Here is a 21,311-nt window from a genome sequence, read left to right on the forward strand (position 1 = left end):
TCGCTTTGGAATGGATGACACAAAGAGGGTATTAGGGAAGCAGGTAGGAAGGACCCAGGTGAGGAGCTCCTCTTCTACCACATGGTGGTCAGGAAGAACCAAGTTCTTAGAAGGTTCAGTCAAATCCCGCCCCCGCCTCAGGCAGTCAAAGTAGCCTCCCTAATACTAATCTAGCCTTGAATAGTCTTTTGGCGGTGGGGTTAAGAGGGATGCTGAAAATTTCAATTTTATTTTATAAAATACAAGATTTAATCTAAGGAATTCTGTGCTGCACCAGCAATCTCCAGGTTTACACTTTCCACACATGCTGCTACACAGAAAGATTCAGTGAGTTCCTGTGGTCCTCAATAACAAAGTTATTAAAGCTGTGATCTTCAGAAGCAGCGTGCAGGAGTCTCTGGAGAAAGGAAAAGGTAGGCTTGTAACATTATGAAATGTAACATTTCATAAATGTGGCTGGTTCTTCTTAGTTCTTTCTAGGTTATTATTATTATTATTTTAAGTTGGTTTGGGCAAATATATACATATGGATACAGATACATATGGCAGTTATATCCACCCCTATTGTCAACCCAAACCTGGGGGTGGGGAGGGTCTTTAGTTCGACCAAAATTTCTACCCTAACAATTCATTGACAAGACTGCCACTTTCTCCCAGAGCCGTTTACTAACCTCTGGGGTAACCAACTGAATTGATTTTCCCTGGACTCTCCCAGATTTAGCCCTGAGAGTCCCATGTCCTAGGAAACTAATTCAGTCTCAGACAAATCGGGACAGTTACCCTACTAGTTAGGTCTGAATTCCTGAAGTAGACAGACATGGGTAGGAAGGGGACATGCTACCAAAATTCTGGTTTTCAAAAATTAACACAGTAATCAATTTCCCTTATCAGAAATAAGTGCTTTCTTACTTTGTGGGGATGACCTACCTATTATCTAAAGGAAATTACATCATTTCTAGAAATTAACTATAATAAATATCACTACAGTAAAGTTTCAGAATATTATTCTCCCTCCAGTTTCATATTTTAGAGTCTAATAAACAAAGTTTACTACAACAGGCAGATGTAACAGTATGAAATAAAAATCTCACATTTCTTTGGTGCCTTTTAAAGATCTGGGAACCATGCACTATAGGTGAACTCTCTAAAGTTGGAGAAATACTGTAAGCAGCACATTCTCCAGGGACCACACCGTGGTACCAAAAAGTCTGACCGGGAAAGGTGACATTGGACTTCAACTTATTCACTTTCTCCAATGATGATCACTCCAAGAAAACCCAAAGCCACAAGTGCCTGCATCTACGTAATAGGATTTGCAGTGTTAAGATGAGGGCCTGCCTCATCAGCTCAGGAAGCTACATCCTCTCAACCCTATACAATGAAATGTCAGATAATCCTACCTCTACCACTTGAGACATTTCTGAACAATTGATCCTTTTTACTTGAAGTAGGCAGAATAAACACTCCCAAATAGGTCCAAGCCCTAATCCTTAGAATTTATGAATATGTAACCTTACATGGATAAAGGGACTTTGATGTATGATTAAATCCAGGACATTGAGATAGGGGGATTATGATGGATTATCCAGGTGTGCCAAATCTTATCACAGGGGTTCTCAAAATCAAAGAACTTTTCTTGACTGAGTTTAGAGTTAGAAGATGTGACAACTGCATTGTTGATGGCTCTGAAAATGGAGAAAGGGTGTCTCTAGAAGCCAAAGAAGGCAAGGAAATGAACTGTTCCCCAAGAGTCTCAGGAAAGATATGCAGATCTGTAGATACTTTACCTACAGAATCTTATCTGCAGAACTGTAAGATTATAAATTTGTGTTGGTTTAAGCTACTGTATTTGTGATCATCTGTTATTAAAGCAATAACAGGAAAAGACTGTGTCTTGCTGCTGCTCAAATTGCAGGATGCCTCCATAATATTTAAGCACCGATATTTGACCATTTCTTACGTTGTGTTTAATCTGTTTCTCCATATAAACTTAAAAAAATAGATTTAGCACTAGAGCAAATATGCTCAAAATCCCTCCAACACTACAAAACAGTACTTTCTTTTACATGCCTACTTTGCTTAGTTTCTTTCTTTAGTTTGTTGACACAGAGCCTGCTTACATAAGGAATCATTGAGCATAACCAAGCCCATTAATTTTGCATGCAGCAAAAATGATTTCAGGTGAGAGTAGAAAAATGCCAAATAACCTCTTTAAAGTTGCATGCTAAGATGCAGTGATTCTCAACGATTGTTCCCTAGGTCACACTGTGTACCACAGTGACTGGAAGATACCGCTGGGCTTTTGTGAGCCAGAGACAAGGATACACAAACACATGATAAAGAATTCTCCAACTGTCCCATCAACATGCTAGCAACCTCCACCAAGAAACTCTGATTGGATTTATTTGAATATTTTAAGAACATTTACTAGCATAAAAAATCAACATCAACACCGAAGAATATATACTTATATAGCATTTTTCAGCACAGATAATATTTGGTAGAATGCAGATACGGTCAACCCTTACCTGTAAGATACTATATACCTAACTCCAAAAGCCCAGCATTACAGAATAGCAAAAGCAACCTAAGGTCTTAAAAGTGTATGCATGTGCTCACATACACACACACACACACATACCACACCCACCCCCATATACACAAGCACATCTTTCTTTTAATCATTTCTAGAGCAAAGATTCAACCTGGAAAGCTCTTAAAAAACACAGATGTTCAAGTCCCTCCCTCAGGGATACTTATTCAACTGGATAAGGTCTGCCTACTAGTATTTTAAGTGATTTCCTGACACAAGCTATATGCAACTTCTGTTGACAGACAAATTCCAAACGGAAGGGAAATGCTCTGAAAAAATCAGAATTTCCACGCTAACTTATGTTATGCCTTCCCTTTTTTGTAATATCAAACTATTCTAAGCAACCATCAGCTTGCAACCGTATTGCTTTGGCCTCATAAGGCGCTGCCTGGCTCAGGCGAGCAAGCACTGCCCCAAGACAGGAAATTCCTCTAGAAAGCAAAAAATAATATTACAACTGGTTGATTAATAAAAGTAATTATAACAAAATCAATGTTGTAAGACAAGGCAGTATTACAGCATGCTAAAAAAATATTTAAAGTTCTTTTACTGCCCAGACGAGAACCCAAATCCTATCACACAACTCTCTTAAGCTTTTATTGCTTAGTCTTTAAAGGAGGAATCTTACTATCTCCCTTAGTGATTTATCTACCAGAAAACTTCTCCACCTTAGTCTTCAACTTTACTTTACTCTCTTTCACAACTTCACCTTGGCCCCAGACCTCACTTTATCCTCTTTCTCATCTCCAAACCAGTCTCCACCCTAGCCCTCCACTTGACTTTACCCTCTAAGATGTCTCAATGAGAATGAAGATCATTAAATAGCATTTAAGGATTAAAGGGACTTTATTTTAGCCAATCAACACTGTGGTATATATAACAATGTTAGCCTTAAATTTTATAAATTGATATACCTATCCTAACTTTAATAAATTGATTTTAAGAATAATAAATGTTATAATCTCAGCTAAAGGCAATACAATCTTAGAGAAAAAGATGATTATAATCTCTCAGCCCAGTTCATGTGCTGATGTCATCCCACTGCTTGCTAATGTATAAAATAAACTTCTGCAAAGTGCAGAATAGGAAGACTTGCATCCAACTCCGACTCCCGTGTCTTCCTCGTGCCCACTCCCTTTTTCCCCCCTTTTTTAGGAATCTTTGCTCACGGATGCTGCTCCCACCTTTGAGGTCCTGCCTGTACTGCCCCCCAACAACATGTGATCAAGGACCAGACAATTTCCTGGACACAAAACCTGGACTGATATTTTTACTGCTCTGTGCCACATAAGAACAGCCCACAGGGCACTGTACCTGGTTGTGGCTGTGAGACAGATTTGACACTGTTCCCTTCTTCCTAATATTTGTAGTTAGTTATCACCATCCATGTGATCTCCCAAAAGAAAAATCTGGGAGTTATTCTAGCTGTCTTCCCTTTCTATGTTTCTCATCTTTAATTAGCCACTCCACAAGATATTCTACATCTGGTCTATTATTTTCAAATCCATGATTTCTATTGGTCTCCCATTACTTTCTCATTGTTTATCTTTCCCTCTGCAATCTAAGGAAATGTCCTTGGAAATATATGATTATGTGCTTTCTCTGTCTTCCCGCCTAAACTAGGAGCCAAACTCTTGAGTGTGACACACCTTCCCAAGCTTCATCAGCCTGCATCTCAAGCTGCATCTCTTTAGTCTGCCACTTCCCAGTTACAATGTGACCACTCTAAATTTCTAAGGGTTTTCAGAACACACTATGGTTTGGATGTGGGGGACTCTGTGAACTTTCACATGTGATTATTTTTACTCAAAATGCTTTTCCCCTTCTTCTCTGATTTATGACTTCAAATAAAAGCACAAGTGCCCCTTTATCCAGCAAGCTTCTCACCAAATTCCCCACCAAGTTAGAGCTCTCCTCTGGTCTCCATAGCATCTACTCAGATTCTACCAACCCTAACTGCAGAGCCCGCTTTCATCGCAGTTTTCTCCTCCCTGAGGTTGAACAACTCATGCGATCAACAACAATGTGTTTTTTATATTCATCATTTGGAATTCACTCATTTATTCATTCATTCAACAGTTTTTATCAAGTTTTTGAAAAATGCAAAATGCTTGCTCAACACCAAGCAGCAAAGTGGTCGACAAGTTAGACACTACTGTTCTCTCAAGTTAGTATGCCTGACAGGAGGCAGATCACTGGATAGACATTTATGACAACATATAGAACATCAGAGAATTGGTAATAGTTTTGTATATGCTGTGTTTTAAGTTTTATTTCTTATTGACACTTTTCTATAGCCACTAAATAGTTAGGTCAGCAAACCATTAAAATCCAACAACCAAGTTAAGTCACTGACCTATAATCCCCTGGGGGGAAGCAGAAGTGACTAGGGAGATAAATGAAACAGTACTTGCCAGGAGTTAGTAATTATTAAAGTCAAATGATAGAAATATGGAAGTTATTGTGTTATTCTCTTACTTTGGAATAGGCTTGAAATTTTTTCTAATGAGGTTAAATTTTAAAATAGGACAAAAATCCAAGTTACTAATTGTTGGGTGGGGAAGGGAAACCCATTATTGCCTGTCTCAGAAATGTGGTGACCTTTAAAATCTACAACCAGATTCAAATGGATTTAGCTAGTTTCAAAAGCAAGTCATCTTCCTCAAGAAGCAGCCCCAACATCATTCGATTGACCTTTTGCTGCTGTTATTGTTGGTGGAAAAGCCCTTACAATATCTATAGCCAATCTGCTGAGGATAAGGTTCACCCTTCTCTGATTTAATCTACTCTGATGTATCTCACACAGTGTATGTCCTCAATGGCTGCAACAATTAATTGCATTTGGTGCCACAGGGATACATTTAGTTAAAACAACAACTTCAAACACTCTAGCTCAGGTTTTTAAAAGAAAATGTAAAAAAAACCTGGCTGAGAAATAGGATCTAAACCAGTATCAGATAAAGCCATTTTTTACCTCTCAATCCTAAAGTCAACTCAGTATTGCTGAAGTCTCTATGACTGTGTCTTGTTGGGAAAACATCACATGCTAGGTTCTTTTATCTATAGAATCACTTAAAGTATTTCCTTCCCCTTAAAGTTCTAATTATTATAGATATAGAAGATACTAGAAGAAAGTATTTCCAAATTCTTACCTTTTCAGTTTCCAAAGTCTGAGACTCACTGCCAGATCTAGCTGTTGAGAAAACAGAGAGAAAAGTACAATTTTTAATGGAGAAACAATAAGACATATAAGAGACAAAAAAGCAAGTGAATGGTTCTGTAAATAGTATTTGCTGGTAATGGCTGAATAGATTGAAAGGCAGAGAGTCTCACAGTTTCACATTTCTAAGCCAAGATACAAATATGTTGTTAACTCTCTGTCTTTTAAGAAACAAACTTGTGAAAACAGGAGTATCTTTTTTATTAATCCTCCTTAGCTTGCAAGAAAACATGAAAACAGAGTTGGCTTGGGAATCTTTTTGGTAACTGAGTCTGATGAAAAAGAACAGGGATTCTTCCTGACCTCATCTGATTTGCTCCACGTAAGACCCAAGAGCAGAGACAGAACACAATCTTGCTTCAGGTGTTAGGGACAGAGTTAGGGTTCCATTCATGCATGTGTAAACTTTGAAGACTGTTAAGCTAGTGGTTGGAACCAGTTACTCATTACAAAAGCATTCCTAGCATCCTAAGCTTCTGCAAGCTCTTTAGAAATAGGGGAACCTTTACCCCTAGCTACTAATGGCCTCAAGGTTACTGAATAGAGTTGATCGATTTTTGCCAACAGTGGTTCATAATTGAGAAGCTCCTTACATCCAGCACAATGGAAAATGCCTATTCCTCAGGAAGTGCTTTACCATTTGTTATTTGCTGTGTCTCAGAATAAAGTACCTTGCCTTGACGACGAGTATGAAATAAAATTCACAATGGGTGCGAGGATCCAATAAATATCCAAGTTTCTAGAGACCCTGTACTGCTTAAGACTGGAACATATCCCATAAACTCAACCCAACCAATTATATTCCCAGAGGACTATAAGGAGTGATATGTTATTAGAAAACTATTATCTCATGATTAATATCAGCAAAGGTGGAAATAAGCCAAAGACAAAAACAAACTATTTTTAGAGACTGAACCCCAAGGATAACAACAATTAGTGGGACTTGAGAAAATAAGTCAAAGTACTCAGATATTATTAGTGATAGCATAAATTGGCAAAACTTCCTGGGAAGAAACTTGCTACTTTTATCAAGATCCTAAAATATGTTCTCAATCATCACTTTAGTGATACCACTCCTTGACTTTATAAAAAAGTAGACAGAAATATCAATAATAATCAACCTATTCAAGACAAATAGAAATACTTCACATGATGAAATTTGAAACAATAAATACAAATACTTTGATGAAGAAAAAACACATGCTATAAAGTTATGTGAAGAGAGAAGATAAAATTATACAACCTGAGCTAGTTTTCTTTTTTTTTAGATTTTATTTATTTATGCATATAGAACTGGGGTACAGGCCAGAGGTACAGGGGCAGTCAGAGAATTCATTAGTGACAGAGTAGGGAGCAAAACAGGCAGATCAACGAAGTACACTGCTGAGGGGAGCAGTAGAGGAGACAGGCAAAACCTGCCAGGCCATATGGGTCACCTCTGGGGCGGGGCTGGAACTCACACTGAGGCTGCCGCAGCCAGGAGGGCCCTCAGCTAGTTTTCTACTATCTATATATTTAAACATATTTTCCAGTACATCTTCATGCTTTTCATATGTAATATTCTTCCACAATATCTTATATGATCTTCTAATAAATAGCATATGTATAATATCTTGCTCACATATATATTTTTCTAGAAAAAAGATGAGAAGACACATCAACATATAAACAACATATTATCTCTTTGTATAGGATAATAGAAGTAGCAGAAATTGCTAGATGTGCCCCAATATTTGCTGTCATCTTCAATGCCCATACAGGTTTACCCCATTATCTAAAAGTAGAAGGTTGCTATATGACTTAATAGGTGTTTTGTCTTTTCTTTTCTTTGCATCTGGGAATGCTATTTCCATTAATTTTTCTTTTTTAAGATTTACTTATGTGGGCCATCCCTAGTGGTGCAGTGGGTTAAAGTGCAGCCCTGCAAGCTAGCAGAGACAGATTCAGTGCGAGTTCCATTCCTAGCCAGGGAGTAACCCACAGTACATCAGACTTTTCTGTCTCACCTTCTGCTCCCCTCAGCAGTGTACTTAGTTGATCTGCCTGTTCTACTCCCCAGTGTATCTCTGCTGAATCTTCTCACTGCCCTTGTACCTCTGGCCTGAACCCCAGTTCTGTATGCATAAATAAATAAACCTTTTAAAAAAGATTTACTTATGCACACAAGAACTGGGGTACAGGCCAGATGTGTATGGGATGAGAGGGTTCACCAGAGACAGAGTGGGGAACAGAACAGTCAGAGACACTGAAAAGTACTACTGAGGGGAGCAGTAAGCGAGACAGGAGATGTCTGCCATGCCATGTGGGTCAGCTTCCTGGCTGGGGATTGAACGTGTGCTGCAGTGGCTATGGACTGCTTCCTAGTGCTTTAACCCATTGTGCCACCAGGAAAGGCCCAATTAGCATTAATTTAGGCAGTAAAAATTTTTGAACATTCCCAGAATCCAAAAATAACTTACCAAATCATAATCAAAGAAGAACCTCTACTTTCTTATACTAGGGGAAAACTGCAATAGCATTTTAAAGTAGGTACATCCATAGCAAGAATAATGGCTTTCTCCATTCTCCCTCCCTGCTAGGTGTATAGTCATGAGGTAAAGCCCACTATTACTTTGCAAAAGTAATAGGTGCAAATTTTGAACTAAGCTCTCCCCTTTTCAGCGGTTGCTCTTCTTGCTGTCTTTAATAGAGTCCTTGTGATAAGCCATCTTAGTCATAAGGTAAGGAAAATTTGCTGAATAGAAGAACATCATAGGAGTCTGGGTCCCCAAATGATTTTTTTTTAATTTATTTATTTGTGCATACAGAACTGGGGGGGGGCGGTGAGAGGCTTCATCAGAGACAGAGTGGGGAGCAGAACAGGCAGATCGACGAAGTACACTGCTGAGGGGAGCAGCGGGAGGGTCAGGAGAGGTCTGCCACACCATGTGGTCACCTCCGGGGCAGGCGGGAATCGAACTCATGCAGAAGTGGCTTCAGCTTCTCAGTACTGTGCTTTAACCCACTGCGCCACCAGGGAGGGCCCCCAAATGATTTTATGGAGTGGAACTGTCTTATTAGCCCTGGGCTAGTAGTTACATTCAAAAGAAATACCTTGTAACTTCTGTCAGCAACTGTGAAATTAGGTTTCTGTTATCTACAGTTCAGCCAACCACCTAATTAAGAGAAGGGGGGTCATACTTAAACTTTTTTTTTATAGCTTTTCCCTAAATTTTCAACAATTTCCATGAATTACTTTGATCAGAAAAAAAATTAAGTCAAACTTTGTTTATTAACCTTAAGAAAATTAAGATAGTGCAGAATGAAATTTGAGTAGTATGTGCTTTCTCCCCACATGTAAGAAGTAAAATGAAGTCTACAGTGCAAATAGTAGTTTTTGTCTCATATACCAGGGTATAAATCACACACACATTCCCTGAGTTTATGTGATCTTCTAATCACACTCTATGGCACTTTAAGTATTTAGGAAATAGTTTTAATAAGGAAACTAATTCTAAAGAAAATTTGTTTGAGGAATTCTCTAGAAAATAAAACTCTAGTCAATGCATTTTACTTATTCATTTTAGAAGACACCTTGACTTCATACAGTGAACTTGGAAGCATTTTTCAAAATAGCTTTGGATATATACACATACCTTTCATTTAAGGCTTTTGTTTGTTCTCCATATAGTCCCATAATGAATCATTCCTACATTTGGTAGAACTTATAAGACCTCCCTGACTTCCTCTGTGACCCACTGGTTCTGTGTTATGACTATCCAAAATAAAGCAGCCATGCCTACCTAGCTCATAAGGTAAAGAAAAGATTGCTCTGAAACTGAGACCTCACTAAAACCAGTCTCTAGTGATGTTAGAGTAATGCACTGAGTTGCCTTTAAATCTGGAATAATGTTATACCAGCAGCATTGCTGACTTTTAGTGGATCACTGAAGTCCTATGCATGTGCACAGGAGACATTTCACCAGGTAGACTTTGAGGAGACTTCTGTGTGATTATGTATCAGATATAGAACCTACTTTTCCTTGCTTCCCAAGAGAATGCCAAATGGTCCTTTTTTCCCCTGTGAATCACAGCACCCAACACTGATATGGCTAACTTACATTCATAACAAAGGCAGGATGCCAGAGTTTCTTTACTTCCCTCTCAGGATGACTGCGCCAGTATGCTCTCAAGAACCCCCCCACCCCCCAGTCTCTCTTGCAATAGGCAAATTGAAGCTGATAGGCAAAGCTCTGAATTCTTCATTTCTCTCCCCTCTTCCCTTTACAGGAACATAAGCAAGCCAACTCAACAGGCCTAATTACCATGGTAACAACATGCACTGTGATTATGAGTGTGTTTGTTTTTTAAAATGACTCACAGATTGTTCCCCCAGAAGCCCTAGACACACAGGTTTCTGGCTGGTTTATAAAATCCATCTAAAGTTTTCTTGCAAATTCTTACTCCTATTACCATAACTGGTACAATAGAGAGAGATTCATCAAATCAAATATGCCCTTCTCCTTGAGGATGAAAAAAAAAACAAAACACTCAGTTCCTTAAAAACTCCAAGATTAATCAATTTAAAACTCAGGTTAATAATGAAATTAATTTGAGTTTGTACACTAGAGATAATTAATCTGGTCCTAATTTAAATAATTAAGGTATTTCATAATGTAGTTTTAGAGACCCAGATGAAATAATCAGGTGAAATAAAATCAGCAGTAAAAAATATCAAACAGAATAGCCTAAAACTGTGGACATGTGGTCACAAGTGTTACAAGGGAATAACCAAGATGATTTTAAACATAAATAAATAAAGACATTTACTTTAAAAATGCAAACCTGAAAGAGTGCAGACATTTGGGAATGCTATCGATTGCTCCCATTCAATTATTTCATACATATTATTTAAGACCCTCAATGTACTTAGCACCATGTTTATGACTGGACCATCGAATCTGTCCAGTTCAGTACAGGGAAGACTATTTCCCTATGCAGAAAAAGGCTCCTATGATGGACAGGGCTCAGTGCATTATCTTCTTTCAGAAAGAATCTCTGCTTCACACAGACCCTTCCGGGTAAGATCTCAGCCGAAGGAACATTATCTAGTGATCCTGTCAGGCCTGGAATTCACAGCCCTGGTTTTAGCATCACAAGTGACTCCCTCAAAAAACAAAAAATGCTGTTAGTTTTGTTGATATCCCTTTCTCTGAAAATGGAAACATTTATATAAATCTATTCAATTTAGGACTTTATGCTCCTTGATACTTGCATAACACACAAATAAAATGCCTGCTCACATAACTACGCATTTCACGTGTTGTTACCAATAGTATACTTTTTCTCCAGAGTTTGAAGGATAACAGCGTGTAGCTGTAAGGCTAATGTAGGTTACACTGTATTAATGAACAATTCCAAAATGTCAGTGGCTTATAACTGCAAAGTTTATTTCCACTCTTACTACCTTTTCTTTAATCTGAGACCCAGGCTTATGAGAGCAGTCACACTTTCTGCACTTCCACAGCTGCCAGTACAGGCAGTGTTCCCCTCCTGGTCCTATCACTGCTTCCTAGAAGCCACGGGAATCACTCCCACTCACCTTTCACTGATTGATGCAAGACACATGACGATACCTAACTGAAGCAAATGAAGAAGTGTAAATGACTTGGGAAGGAAAATTAGAAATATTTATGACAAAGCCCATGGATTATTGAGCAAATACTGTCCTGTCAGAATGCTTACCTAAATTAAAACAGAGCACTGATTCTCTTAGGGAACTAGGCTTCCTCAGGCAATTCCTTATTCCAGCTCTGGGAAACTCTAATTGAGCATTTATGTCCAAAAAACTGTTGGATCAGTTATTACTACTAGAATTTGGTAATAATCCAATAATCAGAGCAAAAGATACTCTACGCCCACCCAGTTTCATGGTAACAATAATCATACTAATAACTATACTGCCAGATAATCACTCTAAGTAAATAAACCTTTCATATACATTATATGATTTTTCAACTGGCAATTTTGTAAGACAGGTGTTGTTTTTATTTCCCTTTTCTTAGATGAGAAAGCAACTTGCCCAAGAGATTCTAATTCCAAGCCAGTGTTCTTTCGCATGCTCTCCTGTGTATTGTTTTAGATTATTATTTTTCTACACTATGTAGGATTATTTTAAGACTGCTAATAAAAGACAAGTTGGAACTTTTTTTTTTTTTAAGATTTATTTATTTGTGCATACAGAACTGGGGTACAGGACAGAGGCTCAGGGGCGGCCAGAGGCTTCACCAGAGACAGAGTGGGGAACAGAACAGGCAGATAGACGAAGCACACTGCTGAGGGGAGCAGCGGGCGGGCCAGAAGAGGTCTGCCCCGTCATGTGGTCACCTCCGGGGCAGGCGGGAATCGAACCCAAGCGGAAGCGGCTTTAGATTCTCAGTGCTGTGCTCCAACCCGCTGCGCCACCAGGGAGGGCCAAGTTGGAACATTTTTATAGAGGTTTTTTCACCTACTCACATTTTATTAACAGTAACATTTTTTATTATTTAAGTTAAAAGAAAATGTTGGGGCTGCTCAATATCAAGTTTTTTGGGTTTTTTTTCCCCAAAGAAAACAAAGTAAACCTCTCAGTAAAGTAACTTGAGTGGCTTTACCACAATAATGTGCCTTAAAAACATGAGGTTTTAGGGCCCTCTCTGGTGGCGCAGCGGGTTAAAGCACAGCACTGAGAAGCTAAAGCCACTTCCGCATGAGTTCAAATCCCGCCTGCCCCGGAGGTGACCACATGCTGCGGCAGACCTCTCCTGACCCACCCGCTGCTCCCCTCAGCAGTGTATTTCGTCGATCTGCCTGTTCTGCTCCCCACTCTGTCTCTGGTGAATCCTCTCACCATCCCTGCACCTCTGGCCTGTACCCCAGTTCTGTATGCACAAATAAATAAATCTTAAAAAACAAACAAACAAACAAAAAAAACCATGAGGTTTTAAAAATGGGAAAAGATCAATTCAGTTTTCCAAGAACAGATTCTAAAATGACATTTTTTTTTCCAGTTTAATTTTCCTCACAAATTTTCTCATATGGTTCTGCACAGCTCAGGTAAATGTTAGCAAACCCTAGAAATTAGCTTGACTTCCCTGTTTAAAAATGCAAATACAAGAGTAGGAAGCATTCAATCATTTATTACAGAAATGTACTCCTACCCCACTCACTCTTAGTCTATTATGATGAGATTGCGCTGCAATACACCTAAAGACAAGCAGTCAAAACACTGTAACGATGGCAGCTCCACGGATATTTCCCTTTTTTCATTACTGCCGCTTCATATATAACATGCATCCAAAATATAACGCCAATCTGGGAAGCAGGAACCATAAAGAAAATGGAACAATGAAATTGCATGATGTCTCTCAAGTTGGACAGTGAAAACTTATTTTCATAATCACTCAAAATCAGAATTGCCAGAAACTATGCATTCTTCTCTTACAAGGGGCTATCACCAACAACCTACATCCTCTCTAAAGAAAGCCAAGTTTGCATTTATCTCCAGCAGGCCCCATACACAGAACCCCAGGCTTCTGTACTTGGCGTGTTGGTGCAGGTGGATTTTATTTGGATCAAATTTATTAAATGACCGTTTAAGATTACTCAATTTAATTTTTGTTGTTCTTTACAGAAAAATGCAGGACTGGTTGTCTAAATTAAATGCCATATTTACTGCTTTAAAGGACCTGAGGTATTTTCTTTTGGATAACTTGTTTAGACAGTTATACTTTGTCTTGCGCCGGCCATTTTGTGTTTTCCACTTGGATTCTTCTGTTTACCTAGATCATCACCATCAACACCAATCTTTTGTTTGTGTGTATGTTTTTCCTCAAAGGAAAATGTGTGAAAGCTGTTCAGTGCCAAACGTGTGATTTGGTAAGTTAATCTTTTTGAATGTTGCTATCTACATACACATCTCTGACAGTGGCAGCTTCAACGGACTGCCTACCGAACACCACTTTCTTGCTTGCTATTAGAACCAGATCTTTTTTCCTGGGCTCGGGCGTCCATGTGCTTCCAAGAGGCAGGGCTGCTCTGTGATCTCTGAAGGAAATTCTGAGATTAGACAACGCCTTGCCTCTAATAAAGTATGTGAGCAGTGAGGGGAACTCTGCTGGTAGCTTTTCCATAATCTTAAAGAGAGGTACATAAGAAGAAATTAGCCACTTCACTATGCCTTTTAAGACAGTGAAATCTGCCTATAACTCAGAAATTACAGTAGCTGGCAGAAAAACTGACCTAAAAAGGTAAACCAACCTAGTGAGGATGTCAGATTGGGAGGAAGGAAAGAACTCAGGTTGCTAAGGATATTGTCCAGTCATGAATAACTCGGGAATCCACCTCCTTTCAGGAGGTCTTGAGATAAATTCCCTATTGTTTAAGCCATTCATTAGGGTTTGTTTTATTTACTTTTTAACAAAAGCCAGCCAGAAGTATCCTGACAGAAAAATAATGTTCTCATTGAGGGACCTTTTAAAAACTAGTTTTAAATAGTAATGCATATAAAGTCCCAGCACACAGCAGCACAAACTGAATGCTCAGTACTCCCTCTTAACTAGATTCCAGAAACCTGTTGACCATCACTCATTCAAACACATGCTAGTGTGAAGGCTATTCCTGATCCCCCAAACTCAAATTAGGGGCAGAACTTGCTTTCTTTTCTTTACTCATCTAGGAAAAAACACTAAGTACCTAAGGTTATTTTAAACATTAATATTGGTGTTTTATTCAGACAAGCCCTGCAGTGCTAATTACAGCGTGTATGTGTGTGTGTGTGTGTATGTGTGTGTGTGTGTGTGTGTGTGTGTATGGAGCAGTCATCTTTCCTTCCTGTGTAAATCAATTTGATCTAAATAAAATCCAACTTAATCTGAGTACTCCATAGTCTTCTGCTTTGGAATCTGCCTAGTTTAGTTGAAAAACTGCCTTCGGTCAAGGAAAAGTCCCAATATGCATGTATGTGAGGAAAGTCAATTTCGTCACAATTGCACCTCATCCTTATTTCAGAAAGGCACCTGTACCTTTCAGCCCAGGTTCCTCTCCCCTAAAACCATCACAGGACAGACTCCTAACCATAATAAAGGTCTCAATTCAAATGTCTCCTCCTCAGAGAGGACTTCAGGGTCTACCCAGCAAACATAAACTTCCCACTACCACCCCTATTCTACACGCAGTCCCTTTTATTCAAACATTTTGTATTTGATCCATCTCAGCACTATCATCACCTGATATTTTTTTCATATAATTTGTTTCTGTCAATAGCTGGCTGATTCTAATCAAATTAGTCTGGGTTGAGGCTGGATATAGGTATTTTCAAAGTACTTCCCCACCACCAACAACACACATAGAGTAATTTCTAATGTGTAGCCAGATCTAAAACCACTGTTGAGGTCTCCCTGGTGGTGCAAGGGTTAAGTCGCAGCACTATCAATCTTTCATCAATCACCACAACAAGAGTTCATTCCCTGGCCAAGTAGGTGATCCACATGGCTGTCTTGTCTGCTGCTCCCCTCAGCAATGTATTTCAGTCAACCCACGTATTCTGCTCCCCACTCTGTCTCTGGTGAATCCTTTCACCCCCAAACCTCCACACATCTGGCCTACACTCCAGCTCTTATATGCATAAATAAATAAATCTTAAAAACAATAAAATAAAACCACTATTGTATGTATTCATTGGGTCTCTCCCAATGTTAGAATAAAAGTTCGAAGGAAACAAAGAACTGGCCTGTTTGTTCATCCAAGCCTCCCTAACTTCTTGAGAGCACATGGCATGTTGCAGAGATTCAAGACTTCTGGATAGTGTAACTACTGTAATTATGTCAGTATTTGTCAGCTGTCTAGTAGTTTATGAACTCCTAGAAGGCACCTAGAATGTTTAGCCAATTATTCAAGAAAAAAATAAATGACTTGAGAAAGTTCATCAAACAAATGAACAATAAAAAACTGCCTTTGTAAACTTAAATGTTCTCTCTTTCTCTCTCTCACATACACACACACATGCACATACACGTTTTGATAGCTGTGTTAATTAACTCAACAGGGTTAATTTTCTCAGTGTATATATAAATGTGTGTACTATGATGTACACTTTTTAGATTTTACAATTTGGGTAATTATATTTCAATAAAGCTGAATTTAAACACTAAAAAATATCAAATTGTAGTTGTGTGTTATAAGGAAGACAAAGATAAAACTGTGCATAACCACATAAAAAGAAAAAAAAATCAAAATTGTCACTTCATACACTAAAATATGCTAAATGCTGTCCTGAAAAAAATAAATTCAGGAAGATAAAGATTATTTCTTATTGGAATGGATAGGGAGAAATCAAGGAAGGTGTCATGGAAGAGGCAGCTTTGAACTGGAATTTGTGAAAACTGGCTCTTCAGAAAAGCAAGATTGTGGGGAAGGGAAACTAGGAAAGTTATACGAGGGAGCAACAGGAACGTCAACAGCAAATCAGCCCATCTAGAGATTAAAATGGCCTGAATTAAGACACAGATTACTAATGTGGAAGAGAGTAAATATTAGTGTCAATATATATTAGTTGAACACTCTTCTGTATATACAAGTTTCTGTTCAGTGGATTGGATTTTCCAGTGCATGTGCAGGGAACTTGTGTGTAAATTTAGAGAACAGCTGAGAGCTATGGATGGAGAAGCAGACATAGGACTGACCCACACAGTGACAATAATTGTAATCATAACATAGAAAAGGATTTTATTAAATGAGAGGGAGAAGTTCAATGGCCAATGAATGAAATCTTACGAATATGCACATTCAGGGAGCAGAACCTGGATTTAATGAAGTTGGGAGCCTTCAGAGAGGTTATAGAGTTGGCAGTATAGTACATGCCACCCCAAAATATGCCACTTTGGCATATGGATTATTTTGAGCTAATTATTTTGGGAAACAGCAGACACAGGAGACATTCAGTCTAGAAGTTACTTACTTTGTAAGAGAAATTTTTATTTATAAAGGAAATCACCATTTAAAATCTCTGTACCAGAAAGAGAAGGATGATTAAATTACTAGAGCCTCGGCGGTAGAGAAGGCATTGACTCAAGTCTGCATAGCAAATCTTACTCTTGTTTACCAGCTTTCCCATAAATGATATCTCTTCCTCCTCCTAGTCTTTGTTTTTAGTTGAAGATGGTATTTAAATCTGACTTCTAATCCTCCTCTAAGAGTTACACAATTTCCTCCCAGTTATCCATGGAAGGTATACATATTAATACATTTCTATTTGTTTGTTTTCCTACTTAATCTCTCTTTTGTTACAGGGGTCTCAGTTGAGAAATTGCAAGTATAGAGGGAAACTTATTTTTTCCTTTACTAGATGTAGTAGGAGAACAAGGTATTTACAAAAGTCAAAGAGAATTTTTGTTAGCAGATTTGTCTGTTTTTTTTTATTCACATATGTAAACTATGCTTGTTTGTAGGCAAAGAGACAAGAGCCTATAGAGAGAAGAACCAAATGAGTAAGAAGTTAGAATAATTATCAAAACATATTTCCTTAGAAAGTAAAATGGAATGGAGATTCCAAGTAGAGCGATTTATCTTGTCTTGAAGGAGAGGAAGTCTGTGTGAGTTTGACCTATGCAGGAAGGCAAAGAGAATGAATGAAGACACAAAAGAATTTTAAGGCAGTAAGGAATGAGACTGAGGAAGCCTATAATATATGCCTTCTTAGAAAAAAAACATGAGGCTACCTATAATAACTGATGCAACTGGGGACTTGGATTTAGTTATTTTCATTGAAAATATATATAGTAAAAAAAGAGAAAAATTTCAGAAGTGGTCATGGATCTGCTGAAGTTGTATGTGATAAATCTGGTGTAGAACCCATCAACTGATTTTCCAGACCCTTCCCATTAGCTCTGAGTATTATGCGCCTGGGACAGAGGCTCTTGAGAATGTGGGATGCGGATAAACAGGCCACCAGGAGGGAAAAGAAGGCAAAGGGAATAGGCAGTAAGGGGCTAAGTGACCAACTTTACTAAACCTGTCTATTAAGAGCCTGACTGTTTACACATCTTTGCCAAGAGATAAACTGGCTGATCCTAGTTATCTCAAACTTTGGTATACAGTAGTATCACTTCTAAGAAATGTTATCATAAGAATTTGAGACTTAAGAATTGATCTGTCTCTTTTTGAATGTTAAATAAAGTCCTCTGAAGACTATCTGAACACTAACTCCCATTACACACAACTAATTTTCTTGAATAGGAGAATTTTCAGGGAATCATAAGTTATCTCTGATATTCTTATCTGAAAACCTGAGTCTCAGGCCACAGTGGCATCTTTACGTTTGAACAAATTTGAACACAGAGACTCTGCTTGAATATAGAATATTAAATTTAAACATTACCTCTTCTCTCTAAACAAAATAATTTGATCATACAATTTTAGAAGTGGTAAATTATAGACTTTCCCCATTTGCCTTTCTATGGAGGGAAGTGGAATGGAGATTGAGTCCATTCCACTCATTGAGATAAGGTGCTAAATGTGCAAGTCCAGAGAGGTAACTTAAATTCTGAGCCTAATTCATTACCCATCATCATGGGTTTGAAACAGTCTATATTTGTCCTCAGGTCATTTCAGCTCCACTACTCTATGATATCCTGGCCAGAGACCTAATCTTAAAGTGTTCTATAATTCCCTTCTTCCATCAAGATCTAGTAAAGCAGTCAAAGTCCTTCCCACTAATTGTAAATTGAAAAGATTTGGGAATTAAACAAAGCTTGGGGGCCATTATCCATCCTCTGGCCCAACACACACACTCTCAACATGTTACAATAAGTAAAAATACAGTCATTAAGGAGTTCTGCAAGCAATGTAATATCAATGACTACACCCACATCATGAAACTTAGGATGTCACTGCTGTTTAATGGACTGCTCCTTCATCTTCCTGCTCTGCTCCTCATGGCCACATCTATATCCTGCCTCACTAGTTTTGGAACCAGGATGGAAATCTACAATGAAAAATGAATCCTATATTGATTCTTTATTTTCAAAAGCGAAATTTAGATTAGAATCATATTTCATTAGTGGAGACTTGCTGTCTCAGAAATCTGTGGTCATTGATATAGTCCGCTCCACAGCTAATGTTCAGCATCATAAAGAGTTTGAGAGCAAGTCAGTACTTTAATTTTTCCTCCCTTTTTCTGATCCTGCTACCTCTAAGGCATTTTCCTTTCAGCCTGAGAGGTAACAGTTAATGAGGGGAGTCTAGAAAGACAAATATCACATTCTCTACTTCCTCTTTTGTGGTAGTCTGGTCCATGTGTAAGCAGCAGGGTGTCTGGTGTGACTGTCTATATTAAGGGTTTGACACTCTCGGGGTCTTATTATCACATATTATCAGAAGCTGTCCAGATTTCCTTATTTTCTCCTTTGATAACTTTTTTTTTATTTTTAGTACACTGATTTTTTTTTAACTTTTATTATTATTTTGGTTTTTTTACATTTTTCATTTTGTGCATTTTTTTTTAATCTCAGTTGTAATGCCTGTGGGCTTCCCACCACCAATTCACCCCTGTGCCATCAACATAGGCACATGAACTCTTCCCATCCAAGTTTTGATCCCATTCTCCTCTCCACCCCCATAAACAGTCGCTGGTTTATAGTTGTTTATTATTTTCACTTTTACTTCATTACATTTGTTTCTCTTTTTCTTTCCCTGATCCCTGTGCTCCTGCTATCAGTGAAACGTCCAGTATTTTTCATTTACTTTCTGGCTTATTTCACTAAGCATGATCCCTTCCAGCTCCATCCATGTTGCTGCAAAAGGCATGAGTTTATCTTTTTTGATTGATGAGTAATATTCCATTGTGTATATGTACCACATCTTTTAAATCCAGTTTCTATTTTTGGGCTTTTGGGTTGATTCCATGTCTTCCTTATTATAAATAGAGCAGCAATAAACATGGGGATGCAAGATTCCTTTTGAATTGATGTTTTTTTTGACCTTTGGATAGATAATCTAGGAGTGGGATTGCTGGGTCATATGGAAGCTCCATTTTTGGCAGTTTGAAAAACTTCCAGTTTTCCATAGAGGTTGTGCCAGTTTGCATTTTCACCAGCAGTGTAGGAGAGTTCCTTTTTCTCCGCATATCTTCACCAACATTTGTTGTTGCTAGTTTTAATATGTACCATTCTCACTGGTGTGAGGTGGTATCTCATTGTGGTTTTAATTTGCATTTCCCTTATTAGAAGTTATTAGATGTTAAACATTTTTTCATATGTCTGTTGGCCATCTGCATTTCCTCTTTGGAGAAGTGTCTCTTTTAGTTCTTCTGCCCATTTTTGATAGTTATTCATTTATCTTTGTTGAATTTAATCAGCTCTTTGTAAATCTTTGTGATCAATCCTTTGTCATTAGGACTGACAAGTGCAAATATTTTCTCCCAATCAGTGGGGTGTCTCTTTGTTTTGTGTAGTGTCTCTTTTACTGAACAGAAGCTCTTTAAATTGATGTAGTCCCAGCTGTTTATCCTTCGCTTCACTATCCTTGCTTTGGGTGATGTATCTTTAAAGGTGTTATTGAGGTATATGTTGTGCAGTGTTTTGCCTACATATTCTTCTAGATATTTTATGTTTTTAGGTATTATGTCTAGTTCTACAATCCACTTTGAGTTGGTTTTTGTGAATGGTATGTGGTAGTAGTCCAGCTTCATTTTTTTTTTTTTGCACATAGCAGCCCAGTCTTCCCAGAACCATTTGTTAAACAAACTTTCTTTGTTCTATTGCAATTTCTTTGCTCCTTTGTCAAATATTAGCTGTCCAAAAGTCTATAGGTTTATATCTGGGTTTTCAATTCGAATCCACTAGTCTGTATGTCTGTTCTTGTCCCAGTGCCATGAAGTTTTGATTATTATGGCTTTGTAGTATAGCTTGAAGCCTGGGGTTGTGATGCCTCCAATCTCTTTCATTTTAGTTGGGAGAGTTTTGGCTATTTGAGGTTTTTTGTGGTTCCACATAAACCTCATCAGTATTTGTTCTATTTCTTTGAAGAATGTCAGTGAGTTTTTTATCGGAATAGTGTAAATCAGTATATTGATTTTGGTAGGATAGACATTTTAATGATGTTAATTCTTCCAATCCTCTCCTTTGATTTTTAAAGTCATGTTTGAGAGCGGTCATTTACTTGGACAGAGATAATACTTATGTAAAGGTGATTGCATACAAATATTAAAATACTTGACACACAATTTGAAGGGATCGGCAAAGGATTGGTAAACTTCTCCAAAGAAGATGAACAAGTGGCCAATAAGTGCAAAAAAACCAAAAAACAAAAAACTGCTCAACATCACTACAGCTTACTGAAATGCAAAGTAAAACCTCCAGGTTTGGGGTGATACCAACACATCCATTAGGGTGACCACTGTCAAAAACCTCAGAAGATAGCAAGTTTTGATGATGATGTGGGAAAAAAATAGAATCTTTATGCACTGCTGGTGGAAATGCAAAA

The 21,311-nt window shown here is 38.1% G+C and overlaps 1 protein-coding gene across 1 annotated transcript in view; it reads right to left on the minus strand.

Moving 5' to 3' along the window:
* Nucleotides 1–21,311, minus strand: part of GNG2 (guanine nucleotide binding protein (G protein), gamma 2) — a 117,218-nt gene that overhangs the window by 92,492 nt on the left and 3,415 nt on the right. The window contains exon 2 of the mRNA XM_004681871.2: nt 5,746–5,786. The gene's annotated coding sequence lies outside the window, so the exon portion shown is untranslated. The remainder of the gene's footprint in view (nt 1–5,745; nt 5,787–21,311) is intronic.

Source organism: Condylura cristata, unplaced genomic scaffold (genome assembly GCF_000260355.1).
Source record: "Condylura cristata isolate star-nosed mole 26May11 unplaced genomic scaffold, ConCri1.0 scaffold00013, whole genome shotgun sequence".
NCBI classification, from domain to species: Eukaryota; Metazoa; Chordata; class Mammalia; order Eulipotyphla; family Talpidae; genus Condylura; species Condylura cristata.